The 17005-nt window shown below is 45.3% G+C and overlaps 1 protein-coding gene across 3 annotated transcripts in view; it reads left to right on the top strand.

Moving 5' to 3' along the window:
* The first annotated feature begins 3573 nt into the window (after positions 1-3573).
* Positions 3574-17005, top strand: part of PGCKA1 (PDCD10 and GCKIII kinases associated 1) — an 88832-nt gene continuing 75400 nt past the window's right edge. For 2 of the 3 annotated variants that reach the window (XM_086705251.1, XM_086705254.1), the window contains exon 1: positions 3578-3700. The gene's annotated coding sequence lies outside the window, so the exon portion shown is untranslated. Of the gene's footprint in view, positions 3701-17005 lie in introns of all 3 variants that reach the window. The other variant, XM_086705253.1, reaches the window with a different exon arrangement.

The following is a 17005-nucleotide window of genomic DNA, read 5'->3' as shown; positions in this document are numbered from 1 at the left end:
GTTTCATCTTCATGTAGCTTAGACATTTCTGTTTAGATTTTAGCCGCCTCGAGGGGCACCTGGGTGGCTCAGTCAGTTAAGCATCCCACTCTTGATTTCTGCTCAGGTGGTGGTCTTGTGGTTTGTGAGATCGAGCCCCACGTCAGGCTCCGTGCGGAGCATGGAGCCCACTTGGGATTCTCTCTCTCACTCTCTCTCTCTGCCTCTCCCCTGCTTGTGGTCTCTCTCTCTCAAAATAAATAAGTAAACATTAAAAAAAATTGCCCCCTTCAAAAACTCTCCCTAATTCCACTACCCATGGTGGGAATTCCTTCTTGGATTCTGATCTAAATCCTTTAGGTTGAAGATTACACCTGTTCTTTCAGTTTTGAGAAAATGTACAGGAGTTGGCTATCGTTTTCATAAAAGCATTTCATGCAGTTTGCTGTTCAACAAACTTAAGCGTCTTCTTTCCCAGGGTCAAGGACACAACAAATATTGTGTGTTTGCTTTGTCCAAGACATTATGCTTATGCCCCAGGATGATTTGAAAATGAGTCCTGCACAACCCCTGCCCTCCAGAATCCTACAATCTAAAGGAGACACAACTAAATTAGATGTAAGACAGACTGTGATAAAGTGAATGGCAGGTGTTGAGAACACACTGCAGAGGAGCAATGAACTTGAACTGGGATTCAAAAAGGATGGCTGAAAGGAGGTGACAGCGGAGGCTTGAAGGATAAACAGGACTTAGCTGTCAGAATGTTGAAAAGACATTTCAGGGGAGGGAATCTGTGTGAGCCACAAAAGGAAGACAGGAAGAGTCAACATATACTGTGGGTGACTTCAGATGCTACGTTGGCTTTTTAAACTTTACTCTGGAGGTGCCTGGCTGGCTCATTGGGTAGGGCATGCAACTTTTAATCTTGGGGTTGGGAGTTCAAGCCCCATGTTGGGCACAGAGCTTATTTAAATAAAAACATACATCCATGAAATTGAACTTTATTCTGTAGCTCATAGGGAATTGTGGAAAAGGTTCTGAGACAGGGATAGGCCTGGATGAAATGGTATTTTAGAATGACTCAGGCAGTACGATGTCAGGTGTATCAGAGATGGAAGAGACCAGAAACTGGGGACCAATAAAGAAACTACTGCAATAATCTGGCAGAAAGTAGAAGATCTCGATCTTAGGATAGCAGCAGTGAGGACGCTAAGAGGAGGCATGATTTCAGGGCTTAACTGACAGAGCTATGTGACAGACAACGGAGAACACACATAATTCCAGCTCCAACTGAAACTGGGTGGACAGTAGAATTACAGATGTAAAATGAATAGGTTAGGAGATGAAAATGAAGGAAATACTAAAATAAAGGTGGACCTAGAGAGTTCAAAAGTAAGGACATCCATGCAAGCAACTGGAAAAGTGCTCTCCACCCAGTGGAGACACCAGAGCTAAAGGGAAAGAATCCAACCGTGACCACTTTCCCAAAAGTCTAAAATGCATAATATGGTGCTGTTCTGGGTTATAATGTAAGCCAATACCATAAACTTTTTTAAATTCTGGCTTTTTTTTAGAACAATGCTGACAAATTTAGAACTATATTGACAAATCCACTCAAATCAGTTTTTCCTTCTTTTTCTTTAAATTTTTTTTCCAACTCTTTAAAATTTTTTGAATGTTTTTTATTTTTGAGAGAGAGAGGGAGAGAGTCAGAGCGTGAACAGGGGAGGGGCAGAGAGAGACAGAGACAGAATCCGAAGCAGGCTCCAGGCTCTGTGCTGAGCTCTGAGCTGTCAGTACAGAGCCTGACGCAGCCTATGAACCATGAGATCATGACCTGATCCACAGTCGGACACTTAGCTGACCGAGCCAGCCAGGCACCCCTGGTTTTTCTATTTTTCGCGACTCATTGGTTGGGAAGGATTTTTATGCCAGCGGAAACATGAACACACCTAAAATACTAACTGAATCATGGTATTCCACTTCCACAGACACCAAGAAACCAGAGGTTTTTTGCCTGTGTTTTTCACACGGATCCCCTCAGGCCTCGTCCACGAGGCATTCTACATGATCTGCATGGAGTACAGACGACTCGTGTATAGGCACATGGGAGGGCTTTGTCTCAGTGTATCAATAGGACAAATTATGTAACACTGAATTAAGACAACCAATAACACCACCACTTCTGACTGTATAGAATCCCAGCCTGATAGATGAAGGTACCTGAGTCCCTTGCTTGACCACACTCAGTGCAGTGGTTCTCAAACTAGAACGGCCATCATTTGTTAAAAGAAGATTTGTTTAAAAAAAAAAAAAGTTACTTCTTCACCCTTCCTATCCCCACCTATTTCAGAATCAGTATGTCTGGGGTGGAGCCCCAAAATTTGCATTTTTACTAGATTCCTCCAGATGAAGCTGATTCTGCTAGTCTGGGAGCCAATCACATTCTAAAACCGAAGATACATACCAATGGCTTTTTGGTCAGAACAAATTAACTGAGAAATGTACTAATATTCTGTGGACAGTAAAGCGTCCACTAGACGTTGGGCATGAGGGGCCTCTATTATGACAACGCGTCTTATCAGAAAATAATGCAAAAGCGCATAGAACTTCTTCCTACATCTATCATTTTAAAGCATGTAGGTACTAGACCACTGGCAAGATTTTAAAAAATGAGTTTTCTCCCACAAATCCTGACATACGTGTAAATGGGGCAGGAATCACTGCAGTGGACACATTAACAACTAAGGACAGCATGTCCATCTTTAAATAGTATTCCGTCCCGCTGCTTCTCCAGCATCCTATTGTATCCTGGCTCTCCCTGGACGGTTGGAAGAGGAGACAAGAGGGTGAGCTAGGTGGCGCAGTTGCTTAACGCATTTTCCTGTCAAACCCAACTCCACTTGGGAGCACACGTGAAAAGAATCTCCAAAACCTAAGTAGTTAGTATTTTAAGGAAGAGCCCCCAGCTCTCCACCCACCTTAGGTGCACGCACTGCAACAAAGTACCGCGTGGAGCTCAGCAGGTGTGCACGCAGGGCTGCAGCCGCGGTGCCAAGAGCCCAGGAAAAGAGAGGGAAAGCGTGGCCTCGCCGAACTCCCACTTTGGTGTCCAGGGTGCAGGCGAGTGTGTGCAGCTTCCCTGGGAGTTACGTCGTGGCAGCGTCCGCGCTGTGTGTCAGCCCATCATCTCTGATGGTGCAGGCAGGCGATAGTGCACACAGCGGGTCTCAGCGGATGAACCAGAACTGAGAAGCAAACAAACACACAAAAACACGGGGGTGAGGGGTACAGGTCTGTTTGCCAGGGGGTGCGCTTACGTGCACGTACGGATTCACGGGGGGCTCCCTTCTCTGTCCAGCGCGACAGAAAAGTAGGCACCGAGACGTTTCCCGGCACCGTGCCCGGGTCGCGCGAGCGCCCGGGTTTGCTGCTTCCGCGCGCGCGGAGGGAGGGCCAGCCCGGCCCCGGGGGTCGGGGGGTCGAGCCGCCGGGGCTCCGCGCGGTCCGGGGCGCGCAGGTAAAGGGTTACGCGTGCCGGGGAGGCTCGCCCGCCGGCCGCGCCACGTGACGCGCCGGCCCAATGACGGCGCCGGGGCGGCCGCTGCGAGCGCGGCGGGCTCCGGGCGGCGCTGAGCCGCTGGCGTTTCCCGGCGCCGCCGCCCGAGGCCGGCGAAGCCATGGGCGCCCCGACCCCGACCCCGCCGCCGCCCGGCCCCAGGTAGGGACGGTCCCCCGCCCCGCGTGTCGGGCCCCGCCGCGGGCTTGCCTCCTGCCGACCTCGGCTTGGGGGCATTATTTCCCCGACTTCTCTCGCAGGTCGTTTTTATTTCTTTACTTCCTTCTGCCAGGGTGGAAAAAAAAAATGGGGTGAGGCAATGCTCAGTTCGATTACTTCGGAAAAGTCACGGAATTCAACAAAGGCACGGGGAGGGAGGCGAAATCCAGCCCCGGGGGTCGGGGAGGGGAGGGGGAGGGGGCGGGAGCCGGAGCCGGCGGGACTTGAAAAAGTCCCCAAACTAAAGACCAGGACAGTTTGGAAAGCTTGGCATCTCGGCGGTGTATGAAACACTTTTGTTTTTAAATCCCTAATTAATGAACTTTCTACGGCGCCTGAGAACTTGAGTTGGAAAAACTGCAAGCGATTTTCCCCTTATTTCTAAGTGTCCCCTTCCCCCATTTTTAAGCATCGGAGCGTTTTCGAATAAAACGGAAATGGAGTGTTGGCCGCCGCTGTTTCTTTGAAACGTCCTTGGGTCCCAGGATTTGCTCCGGTTGGGGTGCTGGCGCCCTGGGCGGCGGTGAGAAGGGGTGGAGCGGGGAGGGTGCAGCTCTAGGAAGCCGCACGCTGTAAGAGCGTGCCAGGTGCAAACTGTTAAATGGTCACAAACTGTTTGCTGAATATTTAATAATTAGGCAGGCATCTCCCAGGGCGATGGCTTGGGTCTCACTTGACCTTGGCAGCCCTGATGAGGTGAGATTTTCACAAACCACCACTGAATAAGTTTTTTCAGTGATAGAAGACAAATTTCAAAATCAGTGGGACTTTATTTTTTACAGTCCCTCCAGGACTGTAATTAACCTTAAAAATAAAACAAAAACTCTCCTTAGTCCATTTTATTTTCTCCTCAGTAACTTAGTACATTTTATTTTCCACTGTGGTGTAGACTTCTGCCCAGTAGATTTGGAAGAAGTCAGTGTTCCATGAGGTGGTTCAGATCATTAAAGAAGGTGTTTTAATTATCTGCCTGTCACTGTGAGAGAATTACGTCGCTTCTCACCCTGGCTTAGGAAAGTCCTGAGTGGTTGTACCCAAGCTGTTATGGTAATTGCTGTAGAAAAGATGAGAAACCTTTGAGAGTTGAACTAGAAAGAAATGGAAAGTGATCGCTGCTTTTAAACACAATAAATTCTATTTATTCTCTCTCTCTCTCTCTCTCACACACACACACACACACACACACACACACACACACACACAAAATTCCACTTATTCCCACATCTAATCCTCCAGTTAATACTATTTTTAGGAGACATGTTAAAGGTTCTGAGGCTAAACAGCAGTGTCTCTAGAATACCCCAGCATTCGTAAGGCAGGTCATTGAAACTGTTTTTGAAGCTCTAAAGGGTCAGTATAATTCTGGGGTTATTTGTATTTTCCTAACGTGTAAAGAATCAGTTACAAGAAGCTGCCTTGATCACAGAACAGGAATGGAGCAGACATGAATACAGGAAGGCGGGGTTGGGTTTATGTCTCTTCTCTGCTCACTCTGTCCATCCTGGTACTGTTCTTTCTGTTCAGCAAGTATGTGATGAGTGCATGTCTAGTGGCATCTGGCCCCACGGCTGGTCCTTAATGGTTCTGAAGATTTCGATATCCAATAACATCTAAAGATAAATATGACCAATCTTAGCTGTGTTCTAAGAGCTTTTGCATATCTGGATTTAGAACAGGGGCGCCTGGGTGGCTCAGTGGGTTAAGCATCTGATTCTTGATTTCAGCTTAGGTCATGCTCTCACAGTTGTGAAATTGAGCTCTGCATCCAGCTCTGTGCTGAGTGTGGAGCCTGCTTGGGATTCTCTCTCTCTCCCTCTCTCTCTCCTCCCCCGTCCTTTCAAAATAAATAAACATTTAAAAATAACAAAAACAAAAACTTGCATGTCAACTAAATATGTTCCATAGCCTGAAGCTGGAATGATCCCCCTGACTTCCCACCTACCATCTCTCTAAGCCTGGAAACACAACCTAGCTGAGTTCTGGCCAGAATTGAGTCCGGCCCAAGGGCGGAGCAGGTACTGCTGTCCGTGCTCCTGGAACTGCCCTGCCTTTGGTGCAAAAGCCCACTCGCTGTGCTTCTTGGAACGGACTCCTGTTTCCAAAGACAGGAATTGAATACCAACCTCCCAGTACCTGGGTTTCTTCACCAGGACTTGCAAATTCCCCTAGTTTAACAATGTTTCCAAAAATCCTGAATCTTGGGCTCTTTTGGGATCTTCGTTAAATGTACCTAGCTGCTGCCTGCCCCGCCCCCCTTTTTTGTCATTATCTGGTTTGCAGGTAGACTTTCTATCTAGACAAGTCAGAAGACGCGGTAGCCTCTGCTAGGGGAGGGTAGATCTCAGTCTTCACCTGTCTGCGGGTGAGATGGGTCACCAAGGTGTAGCCTTTCTTAGTGTGTTTACCACCTGAGTGGTGTTTTAAGAGAATAACGTGACAGTGAAATCTGTTATCTGCTCACCTTTTTCACCTGAGAATATTCTGATCCCACAGAAATTGGAATCTTCAGAAGGATTATATATCATCAAAATAACCCTATCCTCAAACACAACATAGCCATCAGATGAATGTGTGTCCTGAAGTAGATACTTAATAGAACTGAAGGGACACCTGGTGGCTTATTCAGTTGAGTGTCTGACTCTTGATTTGAGTTGCAGTCAGGTCATGATCCCAGAATCCTGGGATGTGGCTCCCCACTGGGTGTGGAACCAGCTTGGGGTTGGTTCCTTCTCTCTCTCTCTCTCTCTCTCTCTCTCTCTCTCTCTCTCTCTCTCTCTCTCTCTCCCCCTCCTTCCCCTTCCCAGGCTTGTACTCCCTCTTTCTCTCTCTCTCAAAAACAAAACAAAACAAAAAAACCTCAAAATACGGAATCAGTGTCATCAAGCATCTTAGGATGATCCTGAGCTACAGTGAATATTAAAAGACAAAAGGAAGGAGCACCTGGGCGGCTCAGTCAGTTGAGGGTCCAACTTCAGCTCAGGTCATGATCTTGCAGCTTGTGAGTTCAAGCCCCAAGTCAGTCTGTGCTGACAGCTCAGAGCCTAGAGCCTACTTTGGATTCTGTGTCTCCCTCACTCTTGGCCCCTCCCCCACTCGTGCTCTGTCTCTCTCTCTCTCTCTCTCTCTCTCTCTCTCAACAATTAATAAACATTAAAACTTCTTAAATAAAAAAGAAAAGGGGTATGTCTCAAATTTTACCGTGAGCAGCAAATTCTGTTCTATTCTGTGTACAAGTGGCTCTCTAAAATTAAATGAAACCTTTCTTCGACCTTGGAGACAGCACGCTTGTAAACCTAGAGATATCAGGCACTACACTGAGCAAAGTGCCCGGGACACAGTCCTAGCCTTAGGGGATCTTACAGCCTTCAGAGAAGCCACTGAAGGATTTTAAGCAGATCTGTGTTTTAGAAAGTTCTCTCTGGCTATAAGAAGAAGAATGAAATGGGAAAGATACCAGCAAGGTAGCTGCTATAAAAATCCACATGAGAAGAGTGAGAGGTGAATTGATTCTAAAGATACGTAGCAGGACAAAGGTATTTAGGCTATTAAGTCAGAGAAAATACTGGATGACTCGTCTCTAAAGTTCATTTCCATGTCATTTCAAACTGCATTTGTTCCAGGCAGGTAGCTGTGAGCCGTGTTTCATTGCGGTGTTTTCCCTACTGACTACTGCTACTCTCCAGCTGCACATCATGTGTTTCCATCACGGAGAAAGGTTTTGATAAAGAATGAGCCAAATAGATTTCACACTTTCCACAACCCAGTGCTTCTTCGTGTACACTTGTATATGTAGATCTGAAGGCTAAGTTAGAATAGACTATTGCCCTTGTAGTGTATGCACTCTGATTTAGCTTAACTCCTTCTGGGAATAAAAATACCCTGACTTGAGAGGCAGCTGGGTTGGCTCAATGGGTTAAGTGTCTGACTTCCGTTCAGGTCATGATTTCACAGTTTGTGAGTTCGAGTCCCGGATCAGACCCTCGGTGCTCAGTACAAAGCCCACACACGATCACTCTCTCTCAAAAATAAGTAAACAAACACCCTAACTTGATCGCATGGCAGTTGTAGAAGTGGACAGTAGAACAGCCTTTTTTTGTTTTGTTTTGTTTTAATTTGGCCGCTGTGTCTGCAGAGGAGGCTCTGTTGCATTTGCAGAAGTACGGTGTCCGAGCATACGCGAGCAATATGCGGGTGGAGCCCCGTACTTGGGAGGAGGTCTCCTTGGCCTCTGCTACATGCATAGCTTTGTCATACAACATGTATTTGGGTGCATTTATGATTCACGTGTTTCTTAGGCCCATAGTCGGCCTCTACACCCAAGAGTTTTGACATTTCTTCTGATTTGGGTGTTAAATCTTCCTTCCATTTGATAATTGAGTACATACCTTGGGTCATTTATGTGTGATGAAGATTGGATCTGTACTTCATGGCTTTGAAGCATTATCCCCCTTCTTCGGTGGTCAGATAGCCAACAGCATCAGTCCTCCAGACTAGTGCAACCGAGAAATGAATTAAAGAAGTCTTCCTGCACCCATGAAGAATTGTCAAGAGCCACATACTTAGATTGCCACCAGAACGTACATGGCATTATTTCTCTTTAGACTCCTAACGAGCTTGGCCGTGTGGCCTCCTGGTCCACGGCAAGGAGGCCCACCTCACAGATTCAGCACAACGCTATTACGATAAGTGTGAAATGTCACAACCAACTGCTGTAAACAGCAAAGCCGATACCATCAAGGTTGTCTGTGATTACGTTCCGAGTCTACAAGACAAGAAAAACTGAGTTCAGAACTATCTCGTAGCAAGGAAATGAGTATGGCATTCTGGAAAAATGCACCCTCAGACCTTTTTAGAACCAGAAAAGAACCTTAAAAATTATTGGTTCTAAGTACCTTAATTTACAGTTGAGGAAACTGAGGCTTAAAGAGGTTAAATGATGTGCCTCAGGTCATATGGCTGTCCAGTGGAAAAGCTGCTGGGACTACAATCTGAGCATCCCAATTCCCAGCCTGGTCACCTTCCTACTACTACTATTGGCCAAAAAGTACAAATTTTGGTGCTATGGGAAATTCATCTTCTGTTAAGTACCTTCTTCCCCAACCATTACATATGGAGAAATTACTTCTGTAGACTATTAATTATCCATTGCTGCGTAACAAGCCACCCCAAAATGTAATGGCTTAAAATGACTACTGTTTAGTTTATGACTTTGTGGACCAGCAGTTTGGACCTGGTGAATCCACTGGTCTTGTCCAGGCTCCCTTATGGCTACTGTGTGGTCACCAAGGCAACCCTGCCCTTGAATATTGGCTGACCATTAGCTAAAGCAACCGGGGAGTAGCTGGGCTGCACAGCTCTAATGAGTCGTTGGGCTTGATCACATGTTGGCTCAGCATGATTGTAAGAGGAGGCCTAGTTACTTCTCCAGTCCCCTTTATTTTTTTTTAACTTTATTTATTTATTTTAAGAGAGAGTCAGGGAGGGAGGGAGAGTCAGTGAGAGAGATTCCGGAGCAGGCTCTGCACATGTCAGCACAGAGCCTGACGTGGGACTTGAACCCCCAAACCGAACCCTGAGAATCTTGACCTGAGCCAAAGTCAGAAGCTCCTGACTGAGCCACCCAGGCGCCGCCTCCTCCAGTCCCCGTTAAAAGCCAGTGAAGAGGCCAGCCCAGATTCAAAGGGTGGAGAAGTAGACTCTGCCTTTCAATGGGAGGAGCTTCAGGGTCGCCTTAGAAAACGGGAAGGATTCTGGGAGGCGTGGGGAAATGGGGTCATTTTTGTAATCAGTCACATTAGCTAAGCATTTTGCATAACTTAACCAAGTTAATTCTCCCAACAACATTTGAGTTTAAGGCAGAAATCTATTTTACAGGTGAAGACACCGGACCCCAGGCATGTCAGTCTGAGTTAGGCAGGAAGTGCAACTGGCACTCAGATCTGACCCAAAGCACATTTTTGTAACCACAAAAAAAATACAGCTTTGCCTCCCTGCCCCTACATGATGCAGCAGGAAACAATAGTATTACTGTACAACTCGGAATTTTGTATGAACAAAATTTAACTTTAAGAATGCTTTTTCTTGATTTCTGTACTAAAAGAAATAAAATCAGATATGATCATGCCCTCAAAGAATGTATGGTGTGTGTGCATGTGCACACAAGCTACTTAAACAATAAGATTCAGAGTAAAGAGAAATAAGCCAACTGGTTCATCAGAGTGATGGGGGACAAGATAATGAGCTTAGGAGAGCCAAGGGAAAGACTAATTTGAAAAGAACTGTGTCTGTTTATTAATATCTCAAAGGATCCTCCAATCACTTATAGAATAGATACTAATCCCACTATACAGATAAAGTTATTCACCCAAGATCACACAGCTAAGACCTGATAAAGATGACATTCGAACCCGTGTCTTCATGTCTCCAAAAACAACCATCCACCATTTTTTTTTCCCACTAAGCCAATAGCTTTGCTACTCAAGGTGGTGTCCATGGACCAGCAGCATAGCGGTCACCTGGGAGATGGTTAGAAATGCAGGCTAGATTCTACTTAAAGATCTGTTGAATCAGAATCTGCATTTTAACAAGATCCCCAGATGATTCGTAAGTACAGTAGTCTGAGAAGCAAAGCACATCCCTCAAGACTTGATGCCAACCTGCTGCTGGATTCTGAGGAAAGAAAAAAAAAGGAAGTGAAGATGGTTCTGGACGGCCAAGTTCTGAACTGTTTCCCAACCTTTAGGCTGGGATGTTCCCTTTGCATTCTTTACTGCTGAAAAAGAATATACTTTTTGGCGGTAATGAATGATAGTTTGGATTTTCTGTTTGCTTGCTTTCAGGCTGCGTCTACCATTCCTTAGAGAATTTTATTGTGTTTTTAATTTTCTTTTTCTTTTAGAGCGAGAGCAGGGGAGAGGGGCAGAGGGAGAGAGCAAGCGAATCTTAAGCAGACTCCAGGCTCAATCCCACGACCCTGGGATCATGACCGTAGCCGAAATCAAGAGTCAGACGCTCATTGGACTGAGCTACTGAGGCGCCCCTCCCATTCCTTTGAATTGTAGCAGTGTTTCAACTTTTGCTAAGAAGCAGTTCAAACAGAGTTCCAAATCTGAATGCCCTTGTCAATTTCCTGTATCTCGTGAAAGAATTTTTTTGAAAGGGAGTTAGTTCTAATGAAACAGTTCTTCATATAAAGTAGTTCTTCAGTTTATTAGATCTTCCCTGGGACATCTGTAGAGACAGGATTATTATGTCCCTTTCATAGTTCAGGACAGTGAGAGGTTGTAATGTCAGCCAAAACTTAAACTCAGGTCTCCTAACTCCAAACTCAGTCTTCTGACCTACCAGTGAAGCACTCTGCAGGTTTTGTAATTAATTGGGCTTTGAAGGAAATTATTAATCAATAGATTTTTGCTTGGGGTTTTTTGATGGGCTTTTTTTTTTTTTTTTTCATATATACCGTGCCACACTCAGAAAGATGCTTGAAAGTTTAAATTGGTGATTTTGAAGTAATTATTTCATGGAAACTTAAAAATGCCTCATAAAAATATTCCCTCCCTTACCTGGTTTTCTTATCGCATTGAACCCCTATGTTGGTTCCAGTGGCAACAAACCACACTTTATACTTCAAATTATGTAATTTTACAACCTTTTCCTTGGGATTCTTTGAATGATAAAAGATTTTTATTTTTTCCAAATAAATTTTTAAGCCCATTTCTTAAGCAACTAAACTAAGGCTCTGAAAATACCTGTAGTTTACAGAATCATGACCTGGAAAGGGGCCTCACTGATCCACACACCTGGCTTTATGGTTAAGAAAACCGAGGCTGGGGAGAGAAAGCAACTTGTTCAAAAATACTCCGGCAAGTCCCAGGCAAAATGAGGGTGGGAACCCTTGTCTCCACCCCCAAGCCCTGTACTCTTTGACTAAAAGACTTCAAAGCAATTCCTTTGCCTGTTGTGTTTCCCAGCCTCTGCTAGGCATTGTGGGGAAATTGAGAGAGCTCCCGTTTTAAAGTCAAGTTGACCTGGGTTTGAATTGTGGTTTGCTGTCCATCTACCATGTGACAAGATGCATTTACTGCTGCAGTCGTTTCTAAAAAGAATCATAAAACAGAGTTTATTGGCTAGACAGTCAAGATTTAGTTTACAAAGTCCAATTTATCTGCATTCTCTTTTGAACTTGACAGGACAGGTTTTATATCCTCACTGGGACTTGGTTTTGGTGAAGGAAGCCAAATGTTCTAGAAGTGGACATAGTGAAAGCTTCAGTGACACACTGTAACCGAGGCAGAGGTCCAGCTTCAGATGATCACTGCCTGAGGCCTGATCCCTCCTGCCCTTCAGTTAGTTCAGTCTCCATTGACGCTTTCTCTTTTCAAAGCTAAGTGTTTCCTGGTGCTCTAGTACTGGGCTAAGCAGTGGTTCTGGGGAGGTGAGCCCGAAAACAAAGGCAGATGTAGAAAAGTCACAGCCCGCTGGTGTGGAGAAGCCTAGAGGGTTGTTTTTTTTAATACCCTGCCTAAATTCAGAGATTTAATGGAGCAAAAGGAGTGTGCCTTCTTTGTAATCAAAAAAAAAAAAAAAAAGCTAAAGTATCTTTAGAGAAAGTCAAATTACTGAAATTGCACCCTTGACAGACAGTTGCCCTGTAAGAGTTAATTAGACGAACAGAAAGTAGAACAAGCAAACAAACAAAAACTCAGGAATTTGCCACCCTAGCACTTTGCAGGGCCCCTAATGGCAGGTGTGACCCATTTAGGCACACGTACACGCATGCCTGTAAGTCAGAAATCCTCAGAATCATCCTCTCAGACACAGATGACAGCATCATGTGCGTGATTTGGTCCCATTAAACGTCTTTACTTACTTCTGTTTACAAGTGCTTACCATCTACTTAGTGTATGCGAGCCCTTTAAGAAACTGGGAGCGGGGTTGTATTTTCTTCCATCACTGAGTCATTTGACCCACTCTCCCAGGAGAGACTAGAATGAGGGCTGGACTGTCATCAGCCTCAAATCCCCACTCGGCCATCTGATGTGGAACCTCAGGAATTTCACTTCATCTCCCTGGATTTCAGCTTCCTTCTCCGTAACACGGGGAAACTGAGCATTTCCCCCAGCATGTGTCTGCACGTAGTGAATGTTTGATAAATCTGAGTCTCAGCTTGTGGCCTTCAGTTTTCTCAAATGCAGAATGAGAAGTTTGGACCAGAGCAGCAGCAGCATGGGGTGTGGAATGGAAGGAAAGGATGGGGCTAGGGGCGGCGACCAGGCGACCCACTTCTCCCCAAAGCTCACTCCACCTTTACCTTCCATGAGAGCCACATGAAGTAACAGCAGGCATCAGACTTAAACACATGGCGTTTCCGCTGAATTTCTGACCAGATATATAATTTTCCTTATTATACAATCATCTACTAAAATGTCTGTCCAGGGTCTGTTTTAAATCCTCTCTGTACCTCAAGCATAGAAAGAACCTTGGGGGGCAGGGAATGTAGTTACAATCCCATATTTGTATTAGTGGGAAGTAGGGAGGATAACATGGACTTCATTTGAGGAGACAAAAGTGGAGTTCTTTAAGAAAGCAGAACTTAGTACACGGGGGAAAGGAAAGAAAAATAAGATAAAAATAGGGAGGCAAACCATAAGAGACTCTTAACTGTAGAGAACAAACTGAGGGTTGCTGTGGGGGGGGGGGGCAGGTGTGGGGGGATGGGCTGAATGGGTGATGGGTGTCAAGGAGCTCAGTTGTTGGGATGAGCCCTGGGTGTTGTATATAAGTGATGAATCACTAAATTCTCCTCCTGAAACCATCATTACACTATATGTTAACTAACTTGGATTAAAAAAAAAAAAAGTGGAGGGGCACCTGTGTGGCTCATTCAATTAAGCGTCCGACTCTTGGTTTCAGCTCAGGTCAGGATCTCATGGTTTGTGAGTTCGAGGCCTATGTCGGGCTCTGCACTGACAGTGCAGACCCTGCTTGGGATTCTCTCTCTCTCCGTCTCTGCCCTTCCCCCGCTCGCATCCACTTCCTCCCTCTCTAAATAAACTTAAATTTTTTTTTAACTAAAAAAATTAGACTTCTTTGAGAAAGCAGAATTTAGTTACATGCTGAAATGATCATTCTGTAAGTGCTGAGACTAAAGAAATCTATAAAATAGGGAGAAATGAGACATGAAGAAGATGACTTTTTCACAGTCCTCATTTCCATGAAGGATTTTCATAATAACCAAGTTGGCATTTATATAAGTATTTAAAAGAGAAAGCCATTTTGCCTCACCATTGGTGTTTTATATATTTTTCATCCTTTACTTTGTGAGTTTGATCGGATTGTTTTAAGAACTTCATCGTCAGCTTTTTCACCGTGGAGGGCCCACTCTAGTTGGTAAACCTAATGGCATAAAAAGCTTCCCCGCCCCTCCCCCCCACCACTAATGCTGTGTGGACTAAAACCTAAGTGCCCTTCTGTTGAGCAATTGTCTGTGGAGGCCATGCCAGCCGGTGGGGATACAATGGTGAACAGAACAGACCTGGACACAGTCTCATAGGTGCCAATGTGATAAGCATACAGACATATCAGTATACGTTCCTGTGTGCACTGCAGGGAGAAAGGTCCCCTGCACCACCGGGGGTGGCATGGGGGCTGTGACCTGGACTGAAAGGCAGAAAGGGCTTCCTTGAGGAAGGGATGTCCAGATGGGAGCAGGAGGTGAGATTTCTGGAGGCACAGGAGCCGCAGGGATGGGAGAGGGAACAGCGTGGTCACACGTCCGGACAGAGCAGTGTTCCCAGAAATGTCCTGAGCCGGGGGAGTACCAGGAGAGGCAGGCAGGAGGTAGATTGTGCCTAGGCCACGTGCTATGCATAATCTGGCCTCCACCAACGTGATCCTTCCTGTTTATTTAGGGGTTTTTTTGGTGGATGTTGAAACCTCCAGTATCTAGAGTTGAGTGAGGGTAAAGGTCTTCTTCCTCACGGCCTCACACGTGGTCCCAAAGCAAATCTCAGGCTCAATTCAGCGCCACCTTCCAACACTGATCAGTGAGCAGGAATCAAGACAGTCATGCAGCCCGTGGTGCAGGCTTGGTGAAGTCTCTCCTTCCCTTCCTTTAGTTTCTCCAACTATCTCTCGTGGGGAGTTCAGTAGAAGCAAACGTGACACTCTTCTAGAGGCAGGGTTGAGCTAACCAAAGAGTTTAACTTTAGCAGCAAGCCTCCTTTGTGCTGGTCACTGGTCAGGCGTTTTTCAGAAAAAGTACTGGGATCCACTGGGAGGGTGCAGAGAACTCGATGGCTACCGTCTACCGTGCTGGTGCGAGAGTGAATGGCTCTACGCTATTTCTAACCAGTCTGTACATCTCATATGAAAGTGATTCCCTAATGGGAAATAGCTTCCAACATCCATATGCTAATTAATAAAGTCCTTTCTGTTGACTGAAGATAAAGAATCGAACTTACCTGCAGGTACCACCTCTGGATTGCGGCCTTGCGCTAACATTCTTACTAAAGATCTCTGAGGTGCATATTCCTGACTGGGGCAGCTAATTTAGCGTACATCCTAGAGTGCAGATTAAAAACATACTCCTGTATCCCAGAGCCTATGCCAATGTATCTTAAGGCAAATTATAGACAGCACGAGCACCGCTAAGTCAGTGCCTTAAGAATCGTGAGAAGCTATTGGAGGTTTTGAACTTGGGAGGGGGGGTGGGGATGCCTGGGTGGCTCAGTCACTTAAGTGTCCAACATCAGCTCAGGTCATGATCTCACTGTTTGTGGGCTTGAGCCCTGCATCCAGCTCTGCATTGGCAGTGTGGAGTCTGCTTGGGATTCTCTCTGCCCCTTCCCCTCTCACTCTCACTCTCTCTCTCTCTCTCTCTCTCTGTCTCTGTCTCTCAAAATAAATAAGTAAAAAAATTTTTTTAAATAATAAAGATTTTGAACTTGGAAGTAATCAGATTTGCTTCCCTGGCTGCAGAGTTGGGGAGAGAGAAGACCAGTGAAGGAGCTATTGTCGCATGAGATGTTGCCAAACCTACCCTTGAATGAAATGGGGGTAATTAGACGGCGAGAAGGGCACAGCTTCCTGAGATACTAGGTGACAGCACCAGGACCCGGTGATGGGTGGAAATGGAAAGTGAGGCAGGAAATGTCAAAGATTGGATTTGAGGGCACTTTGTCGCGGTGTTGTTCATAATCAAAAAGAAAAAAATTTCGTATGTTGTCAATAGACATTGGGCAAATGAAGTACAGCTTATGGACCTGATGTGACACTCAACACTGATAAAAATAATGAGATGTGCAAGATGACATGGTGGAAAGATGTCCAGGATACAGTTTTAAATTCATAAAAATGTGGTGAGGAAACATACACTCGGTGCTCCATTTGAATACAGATGGTAACGATGATAATTAGCACTTAACCTAGCAATAGTAATGATTATAAGCAGCACTTGTAATTAAAACATCTGGAAGAAAAAAATTCCAAACAGTTAACAGTATTTATCTGTGAGGCAAAGATTACTAGGGACATCTGCAATCTGTATTTTGACAATTTCTGTACTCTGGGGTTTCTGCAGCAGGGAAATCAGACTTTGTAGAAAAAGAGCAAACTACTCTACTTCTATTGTGAAAACTCCTGATCCTTCTATCCCAGAATGATTACCCCCTCTTCTGAACACACAGGCCATATTCATTCCAGAGCAGTAGATCCAAAAAGGGCCTTATCGGTCATTTGATTCAATATCTCCATTTCACCTCCGAGGCCACTGAGGCCCGGACAGGTTAATGGCTTGGCCAAAATCACATGACCCTAAATCAATAGGGCCAAGACTGGAATCCAGGGATATGCTAACTCTTAGTCTAGAATTCTTTCTACTACAGCAAGCGACGTCTTCTCTAGCACTCGCTGTTATCTGTGAATAACTTGGCTTTTATTGGACTGTCAAGTAAATAAATCTTTGCCTGCCAGTGAGTGATGTGCTTAGACTCAGTCAGTGTCCAGGGCTGTGCTCAACACTGTAAAACACTCACTGAAGCAATGGATAGACTTTAGAGTTCAGAACTAAGAAGCAAGACTAAAATTTGGGGCGGAGGACATCCTCAAACCCCCTATCTCTGCTCCCCCACTCTCTCTCTCTCATACACACACACAGTGAGAATAAGTTAGGGACATTCGGCTACGTTGCCTAATTGGTTATGCTGGGAAAATGGACTTTGGATTGGCGGGGGGGGAGGGGGGTGTCAC

The sequence above is a fragment of the Puma concolor genome, chromosome B1, assembly GCF_028749965.1.
Source record: "Puma concolor isolate L17-30 chromosome B1, mPumCon1.1.hap2, whole genome shotgun sequence".
NCBI classification, from domain to species: Eukaryota; Metazoa; Chordata; class Mammalia; order Carnivora; family Felidae; genus Puma; species Puma concolor.
This window is presented reverse-complemented; position numbering and strand designations above follow the sequence as displayed.